Source organism: Mesoplodon densirostris, chromosome 4 (genome assembly GCF_025265405.1).
Source record: "Mesoplodon densirostris isolate mMesDen1 chromosome 4, mMesDen1 primary haplotype, whole genome shotgun sequence".
In the NCBI taxonomy this organism is placed as follows: Eukaryota; Metazoa; Chordata; class Mammalia; order Artiodactyla; family Ziphiidae; genus Mesoplodon; species Mesoplodon densirostris.
Window position 1 is genome coordinate 166100541 of NC_082664.1, and position 8820 is coordinate 166109360.

General features: G+C 44.8%; 1 protein-coding gene across 1 annotated transcript in view; it reads right to left on the minus strand.

Moving 5' to 3' along the window:
• Positions 1 to 7297, minus strand: part of APBB1IP (amyloid beta precursor protein binding family B member 1 interacting protein) — a 105813-nt gene extending 98516 nt beyond the window's left edge. The window contains exon 1 of the mRNA XM_060095431.1: positions 7217 to 7297. The gene's annotated coding sequence lies outside the window, so the exon portion shown is untranslated. The remainder of the gene's footprint in view (positions 1 to 7216) is intronic.
• Positions 7298 to 8820: the final 1523 nt, after the last annotated feature.

The window sequence follows — 8820 nt, forward strand, 5'->3', positions numbered from 1 at the left end:
GCACGTGGTTGGCCCTCAACAGGTATGTGATGAAACTGAAAAACAGTTCCAATGACAGCACGTTGAGCAGAGTTTCATTCAACTCGAGTGTTGGTGTAAGCACAGAAGCCCCCTCTGTGAGTCTCGAGGATGGTCCTCTGCTCTGAGGGTCAGTGCAGTGAGCTCCCTGGGCGTTTCAGCTTTTCTATTCTACACTGGTCTTAAGAGATCTGCTCACAGCATCACGCTGTATTTACCCACGTTCCCGGCCCAAGCCACTTCATCTCTGTTTGCCGCGTACAATGGGGGAAATTTAATGCACCGCGTTAGTCAACAAACAGTCTTGAATTGCTAAGAAATAGTCTTGATTTGCTAAGTTATATCATTTACGGAATTTAACTAGAAGGAAGTCATTCCCCTAAAAAAACGAAACAAATAAACAAATGCTACATCCCAAACCTCATCAGTTCATTGACCCGGCTGTGAGTTTTATGTTAGCAGCAGAGATGAAAAAGTTCATTAATACTATAAATACAGCAGCCTTAGACAAATTCATTTAATCAGTCACCGAACTGAGATCATTCTGTAAATCACCTGAAAAAGATTTTGTGGTATTTTTTCTGCCACATAACTAATTTGTTCCTTCTTTTCTTTTTGAGGTGAAATCCTAATAATGCGCTTAATTGAAAACTGGACTTTTGCCTGTGGGAAAAAAACAGTCTATTTCATGGACTATGATGTAGACAATGATATAAGTAGCATTCTACTAAGTGCTACTATTTCATAATGACACTGCCCTGATACCTATTATCGCCAAAACAAATAAACTGTCAGTTACCTCCATCTCAGTAGCTACTTCCTACACTTCACTTTCAGCTTTCCGAATGTCGTAACAGCATCATCTACCACCATTCTTCAAGAGCTACTAATGACCCTGCAGACCTGCTCTAACACTCGCGTCTATTTGAATCCAGCTGTGCAACGAGGAAGCTTCCTTCTCTTCCGAATCTGGTCTTAGATTTTGAAAATATAAATATCTTAGCCTCAGGGCACGAAAAGCTCCTTTGTGGAAAAGGCCATTGTCTTCCCTCCCTCAGAATCCTGCTGTTAGACTCACAATCATAGAAACCTTGTATTGCATAACGCCCATGTAACTGGTTATGAACTTGTGTATAAATATGGGGCTTTTTCGTATTCATCTCTCCCTCTCCCATTTATTAGAAGGAACTTTCACTGTCTTGAGTCTCATGGGCATGAAATATTACTGATTAGCTGACTACACTCTTATTTTATTTAATTGATAAAGATTGCTGCTCAAAAAAAAAAAAAAAAAAAAAAGATTGCTGCTCAGGGCTTCCCTGGTGGCGCAGTGGTTCAAAATCCGCCTGCCTGTGCAGGGGACATGGGTTCAAGCCCTGGTCCGGGAAGATACCACATGCTGTGGAGCAACTAAGCCCGTGCACCACAACTATGGAGCCTGTGCTCTAGAGCCCGCAAGCCACAGCTAGTGAGCCCGTGCGCCACAACTACTAAAGCCTGTGAGTCTAGAGCCCGTGCTCCGGAACAAGAGAAGCCACTGCAATGAGAAGCCCACACACCACAATGAAGAGTAGCCCCTACTCGCCACAACTAGAGAAAGCCTGTGCACAGCAACGAAGACCCAACGCAGCCAAGAATAAAATAAATAAATTAAAAAAAAAAAAGATTGCTGGTCAATCCTTTCAGCAAGTTTGTTTGTTTGTTTTAGCTTTTGGCCACACCCCATGGCATGTGGGATCTTAGTTCCCAACCAGGGATCCCCCCGACCAGGGATCAACCGCACTGGAAGGCAGAGTCTTAACCACTGGACTGCCAGGTAAGTCCCACTTTCAGCAAGTTTTGAAAGAAGAGTTAAAGCATTGGGATCCCAAATATCTGGTTTTATGTCCCATTTCTTAAACTGTAATCTCAGGTAAAATTCTTAAAACTCTCTAAATTGTCATTTCTAATTTGTACAATGAGAATTAAAAACTGTATCTTCCCAAGTAGTTACTTAGGCTGAATGACTGTAGTCTTTTATATAATAAACACATAGTTATTACCAGTTGACACTTCATATCCACGTCCAAAACTCAACTTCTGATGGTCTCCCCTCTAACCTCTCCATGTTGGTTGATGATATTCCATCCTTCCTGTTGTTTGGGTCAAAAACGTTGGAGTCATCTTTGGTTCCTCTTTCTCTCACACCCCATATCTACTTTGCCAGGAAACCCTATTGGCTCTACCTTTAAAATACATGCCGATTCCCAAAGCTTCCTAATAGGCTCCTTACTCTGTCCAGCTTTTTCTCAAGCAATCAGAGTGAGCCTTTCACCTGTAAGTCAGATCACATGACTCCTCTTCTCAGAATCCTGTAATGGCCCCTCAATTTAACTCAGTGTAAAAGCCAACGTTTTCACGATGGCTTACAAGACCCTACATGATCTGCCACCTCTTCACCCCCACTCTTACCTCTCCAGCTACATCTCCTATTACTCTCTCCCTGCTCACTTACCTCTAGGCCACATGGGCGTCTTGTTCCTCAAACACACCAGGCTTACCCCTGCCTTACAGCCTTGTCACTGGCCGTTCCCTCTGCCCAGAACGCTGTTCCCTCATATAGTTAACTCCTTCAAACCTTTGCTCAGATCTTACCTTCTCAATGAGGCCAAGCCTGACCACCTTATTTAATACTGCAATTTTACTTTGTTCAACTTTGTCCTTTTAAATAGGACTTTTCACTCACTAATACCTATATTATTTACATATTTATTATGCTTACTGATGATTGTCTATATCTCCCCATTGGAATATAAACTCCACAAATGCAGAGACCTTTGCCTCTTCTGTTCACCTAGAATAATGCTTGGTAAATATTTTTTTGAATGACTGAATTGTATTTAAAGCAGAAATCTAAGTAATATGGAAATTAGCAGTCCCTAAGTTACATATGCTTTATTACACTTAAAAGTTAGTTATCCCCTGATGAATCTTGGTCACTTCATTAATGACTAAGATACCACTACTTCCACAGTACTTACTCTTAACCACTTGTAATCCACTATGTTTTAATGCTATTTAAATTAAGTTGTCTTTATTTAATAGGACACTCTATTTATGACCATGCTTCAAGTCAGTGGAGATGCTAATTTGTTTCCCAAGTGCCGATATACTCTAATTCCCAGTTTGACATTTCTGCAAATGCATGTACGTGCTTTCTAAATGCTTTTTAAGAAATCAGCACATTCAGAATAATGATTACCTACATCAAGAAAAAAGGGTAATTCTATTGGGAGGAAGTCAGAAGATGTATTGATAATATCTTACTTCTTAAGCTGGGTGATAGGTATCCAGATGTTGGCTTTATTATTATTTGCTGTAATTTACGTATATATCTTACACCTTCTCTTGTATGTATGAAATAATTCATAGTGAAAAAGGAAGAAAACAAATCTAGTGTTTGCTTGTTTTACTACCACTCTTTATTTTCCCTCCAGTTTGATATGATAGTTATCTATGGATGTAAATCTTCCAGCCAGTTTGTCAGGTAAATCACAACTGCTGTGTGATTTAGCATTTATCCCCTCTCGCCGCCCACAGTCATCTCACTGATGAGTCTGTGATATGAGATCAAATCAAAAGGATCCCCAGCAGAAACAGAAAAAAAGCTACTCACTACTTCATTGATTTAATCAATGCAGCCAGCTATCAAGAGGGACTGGAATATAATAAAGATAAAAATGAAATCACGATTGCTGCTAAAGCAGATTATTTTTTCAAAAGACATATATAAAGATAATAACTTCACAAGTGATTATAGCTTGTCTTCCCACTATTAACAAGGCACGTGCTTTGCTTGCCTACCTTCATTTCATCTTCCCTGACCCCAGAGTGTGTAAGAATCTGATGGGTGCTCCCACAGCACATGATCTTGGTCACGTGTGGAACTGTAACTGCCCATTTATATCTCCCCTATTAAACCAGAACTTCACTGAGAAAAGGCCTCATTTTTTCACCGTTTAAGTCCTTGTCCTTGGTACAGCACTTCAAGTGCTGGTGTCATACTGGCTTAGTTCAAATTTCAGGTCTGCTTCTCACTCCCTAGGTAAGCTTCTTAACCTCTCTGTGCTATCATTTCCTCAACCATAAAAGCTGATACTAGTATAAGCCCAGGATGTGAGGCTTAATGAAACAACACGTCTAAATTAGTTACACAGGGTCTGGTACAAAATATAAGCTGAATAAATATAATTATTATTTACTATTACCATTTGGTGATAAAGAGGAAACTGAATTGACAGAGAAGAAAGACAACAGCTCTTATAATATGATTCTTAGTGATTCAAGTGCATAGATGATGTTCAGGAAATGTCTGGAAATGGAGTCATGAATTCAGGCTCTAGAGTATGTGCTGAGAAGGCGTGGTGCCTTGGAGTGGTGCTACATTTCTGCCTGCCCGAGCCTAAGGGTTGGTAGCCTAAGGGTGTGGCCCGTGGCCTAACGGTTGGGCCAGCTGGGTCTCAGGGACTTATGACATATTGATGGTACAATCCAGAAGTGGAACTCATATAGCTGCACGTTTAGTAAATGTTATTTGAGTCCCAACTATGGTGCCAGGAATATGGCTAGGTGATGGCGATGTGGTGCAATTGTAAATATCTTGGTGTGATAGACTATGAAACACAAACTTAATTTATTATAAGATTCTACACTCACGAAAAGGTATTGGGTATAAAAATAACTAAAGTAAAATTGAAGAGGATTTGAAGTAAGTGAAAATAGTCATGCTTTTTGAAAGTGGGATGGTTTGAAGAAATTCAAAGTGGCATATCAAATGCAGACACTTATGGTAATGCATTCTATAGGTAGTTCATTCTAACAGTAATATGAAAATATCTAGAACTTCTAATTTGTTATTGAAAAAAGGTAAAAAATAGTGGGTGATTGGTATACATTCTCAGGACATGAAAATACATAAGATTTAATGGACACTACATAACCCAGTAAGTATTGCGTTTAAGATTTAAAGTAGGGCTTCCCTGGTGGCGCAGTGGTTGAGAATCCGCCTGCCGATGCAGGGGACATGGGTTCGTGCCCCGGTCTGGGAAGATCCCACATGCCGCGGAGCAGCTGGGCCCGTGAGCCATGGCCGCTGAGCCTGCGCGTCCGGAGCCTGTGCTCCGCAATGGGAGAGGCCACAACAGTGAGAGGCCCGCGTACCACAAAAAAAAAAAAAAAAAAAAAAAAAAAAAGATTTAAAGTAACTAAGTCATAAAGTAATCCATATTACAAAGTTATATTTCTTGAGAAGTAACACGTGAAGAATTTTGAAATCTAATATGGACCTGCCCAAGCTTGGGCATATCAACTCCCTACTGAAGTTTTTCAAAAGAATGGAAATTTGCCATCTTACATATAGGTCAAAAATGACTGTTTTTAGAGGAACTTTTTTTTTTTTTTTTTTTTTTGCTGTACGCGGGCCTCTCACTGCTGTGGCCTCTCCCGTTGCGGAGCACAGGCTCCGGACACACAGGCTCCGCGGCCATGGCTCGCGGGCCCAGCCGCTCCGCGGCATGTGGGATCTTCCGGGATCGGGGCACAAACCCGTGTCCCCTGCATCGGCAGGCGGACTCTCAACCACTGCGCCACCAGGGAAGCCCAGAGGAACTTTTAAAAAACAAAGGCCTCGAAATATTTCAGAATCTAACAACATCTGTTATCATTATTTTCTCCATTCTTTCTTGTTAGTGATCAGCAATTCTAACTTTGTCAGCATTCCAGATAGGACAAATTCAAAGAATTATGGCAATTCCTCAACTGCTATTTTAATGACAGACATTTGGTAGGCCAATAATCTTTATGGATAAGTTATCTCAGGTCCAGAGAGATCAAAGCAACTTAATCAACGTCACCCTTTTCTAGTTAAAGGCAGATATGGAACAGAACCCAAGTCTTCCAAATACCCAGAAAAGACACAGATATTAGTAATAATGTGAAAATTACTAAGTACTAATAGTCTGAAGATGATATTAAATTTCTTAGACCTTTCACAACACATTGAGCAGACAGGAAATACCACCCGGAAGACATTACAGAAGTTTCGTAGTAGATCCTCTGTTAATTTTGCTAGCCAGCATTACTGTAAGACTGCCCATGTGCCGTCCCAGTATTTCAGTGAGGCCAGAGGGAAAATTGCCACTGGAGGTTTATTCAAAGGGACAAAGGCTCCCAAACATCCATTCAGAGGCCCTAGACTTTAAAATTAGTAGTAGCTAGTACCCTGGCCTTTATTTAAATCACATTATACCTGAGGAGTAATAAACTCATGAGCTTTTTCTTTATGTTACTTCCTCCGATACTCCATTTCTTTCTATAATGATCACATTAAAAGCTATTTTTGAACCGCTTTGCCGTGAGTGGCACTAGGAAAAGACACGTTTAGCGTTCCACAATGGTCTGAATGATAAGAAATACCTTCCCAGAAGGAAAATAAGAGGTGCACTGGGCAAGGTCTTCAGGGGGACCCCTGCCCCGAGGTCCTCCTGGATATAATGATCTCCTGCTTAGTTTGCTTCGTGCTCTAAAAGGATGCTCTCGATACTCATTTCAAGCCAAATTACAAAACTTGTGCCTGGTGTCCACATCTTTCCTCTACCTTATTTTAAAACGAAAAGGACAATAATTCGGAGGAAAAGTTATTTTTAAAAAGAAGAAACAGCCGTCTGAAAGTTTTCAAAGAGGAAACACTCTAAGACACGTCAGACTGCGATCGTCACTCAAATTCTCACACGACTTGCACTCAATGCACAGCGCCCTGAAATGCCCCCCGTGAAATACCCCCGGGATTCCTTCAGCGTCGGTCAGCCCGCGGCTCCCGGACCCGCTGGACAGGCGAGGGTGGGTGTACCGGTTCCCCGTCTGACCTTGGAGCAATTTTCTGGGCAGGAAATCAGTCAAATCTGACAATTCCGAACGCGGGAAAGACGAGCCCCAGCCCCAACCCCGCGCGGAGCTGGGTCAAGTGCAGGGGTCGACGGAGGGGACTCCAGGGGACCCGCTGCCCTGAAGGGCCCAGCGGGGGGCCGCGCGTTCACCCGGCCGGCGCCGCGAGCTGGGTCGGGCCTCAGACCCGACAGGCCAGACTCCTGGTCGGGTGACCGCCCGGCGGGTCCCGGTGCAGCTCCCAGGGCCCCTGGGCGGGCCGGCGGACGCCGCTTACCTCGACGGCTGCGCGGGGCGTCGCGCGCGCGGGGCTGGGCCGGGAGGGCGACGCGGCGCACTGGGCTGCGCTCCGGTTCAGGTCGGCAGCCTCGGGAGGAAGTGGTGTCAGCCCGGCCCTTCCCACGCAGCGCGCAGACGTGGAGCGCTCGGCGCGCGGCTCCGCATCGAGGTGCGAGGAGGGCGCCTGGCTGGAGACACACCCACGGATGTGGATGAAGACGCCTAAAGCTCGAGGGCTGCTTTTTTCGACTCCACGGGTTTGTGCCTCCTTTCGTCTTACCCCTCCCCCCTGCCCTCCCCCAGAAGAAAACAACTTGGTTTTAATTCTGGGGAAAGTTGCGCCTTCCTCTCAGCCCTCCCCTACCTGCGCCGCGGGCCCTCCCCTCTCGGGAGCGACCCCCTTGGTTGTCGCCTCGATATATCATTGGCTAAGGGATTGGGGGCCGGATGGCGGTTCCACAAAAGCTCAAGAAGCCGATTTCTTTTGCAACGGTCTTCCGAAGTGTTGACTTCAGCCCTTTCTGGGCTTCCTCTTTCGGGCCAGTTGTGCAAGGCCCGGCTTCCCGGCCGCGCGCAGCCCGCCCGTAGCGCACGCGGGAGCCGGAGAGGAGCGGTCCCCTCCCGCCTGGCCGCAGGGGAGGCGCGGGACCGGGGTTAGGCGGTCTCCGCTGGAGCGGGGGCGGGGAAGGGCGCGCTTCGCAGCGGCGGTTTCTCAGCTCTCCGGTTGGCAACCGCCCCCCAAAGCTTAGGGGCACTCAGTTGGCCGGCGAGGCTGTGGCTTCTCCCATAACGCTGGTGGATATCCAAAATGGTCTGAACCCTGTAGACAGGGATTGGGCAACAGCGACTTAATCTACATCTGCAGTGACCCTTTGACCCAGCGATCCCACTTCTAAGAATATATTACAGAGATACATTGATGCAAATGAAGTAATGCGTACGCACCAGGCCACTCTTGGCCACACAATTTGTCATCGCAAAGGACTAAGTGGAAATAACGCCGTGACTTTTGGAAGTGGCGTGTCCGGAGAGAAAGTGGGTGAGATCTGAAAACATAGCAGTTAAAGTCAGTTAGATTTGGAAATGTGATTGAATTCACCTGTCCTTCCCCTCTACAGCTGGGTTGTCAAGGACATATATGTGGGGAAGCGGGTGGAGACCTAATGGTATAAATTAGACCCATAAATTAATTGGGTAATTTCAGATAGTTCAGCCATTAACTACTTAATGAGAAGCTACTTAGCACCTACCCTTCTAAGAACAACCAAAACAGTCGTGAAGAAAGCAATTCCCTTCAGACAATATACAAACTAATTTATCGCATCAAGTAATGTAAGCATTTTGACAGAAATTAAAAGGGGAGGGATACAGAGTGATGGGAGTGGGGATGGACTTGCTCTATTAATTAGGGTCATCAAGGAAGCTAAGTGACACTTGAGCCAGACCTAAATGCATGAGCGATTAATCCACGTGGATTTTTGGATGAGAATATTGCAGGCAAAAGGAAGTGCACATTTGAAGGCCCTGAGTTAGGAGGGCACTTGAAATGTGGGAAAAACAGCCAGGAAGGGACTGTCCTGGTCTGGGAGGGACCTTGCTCTG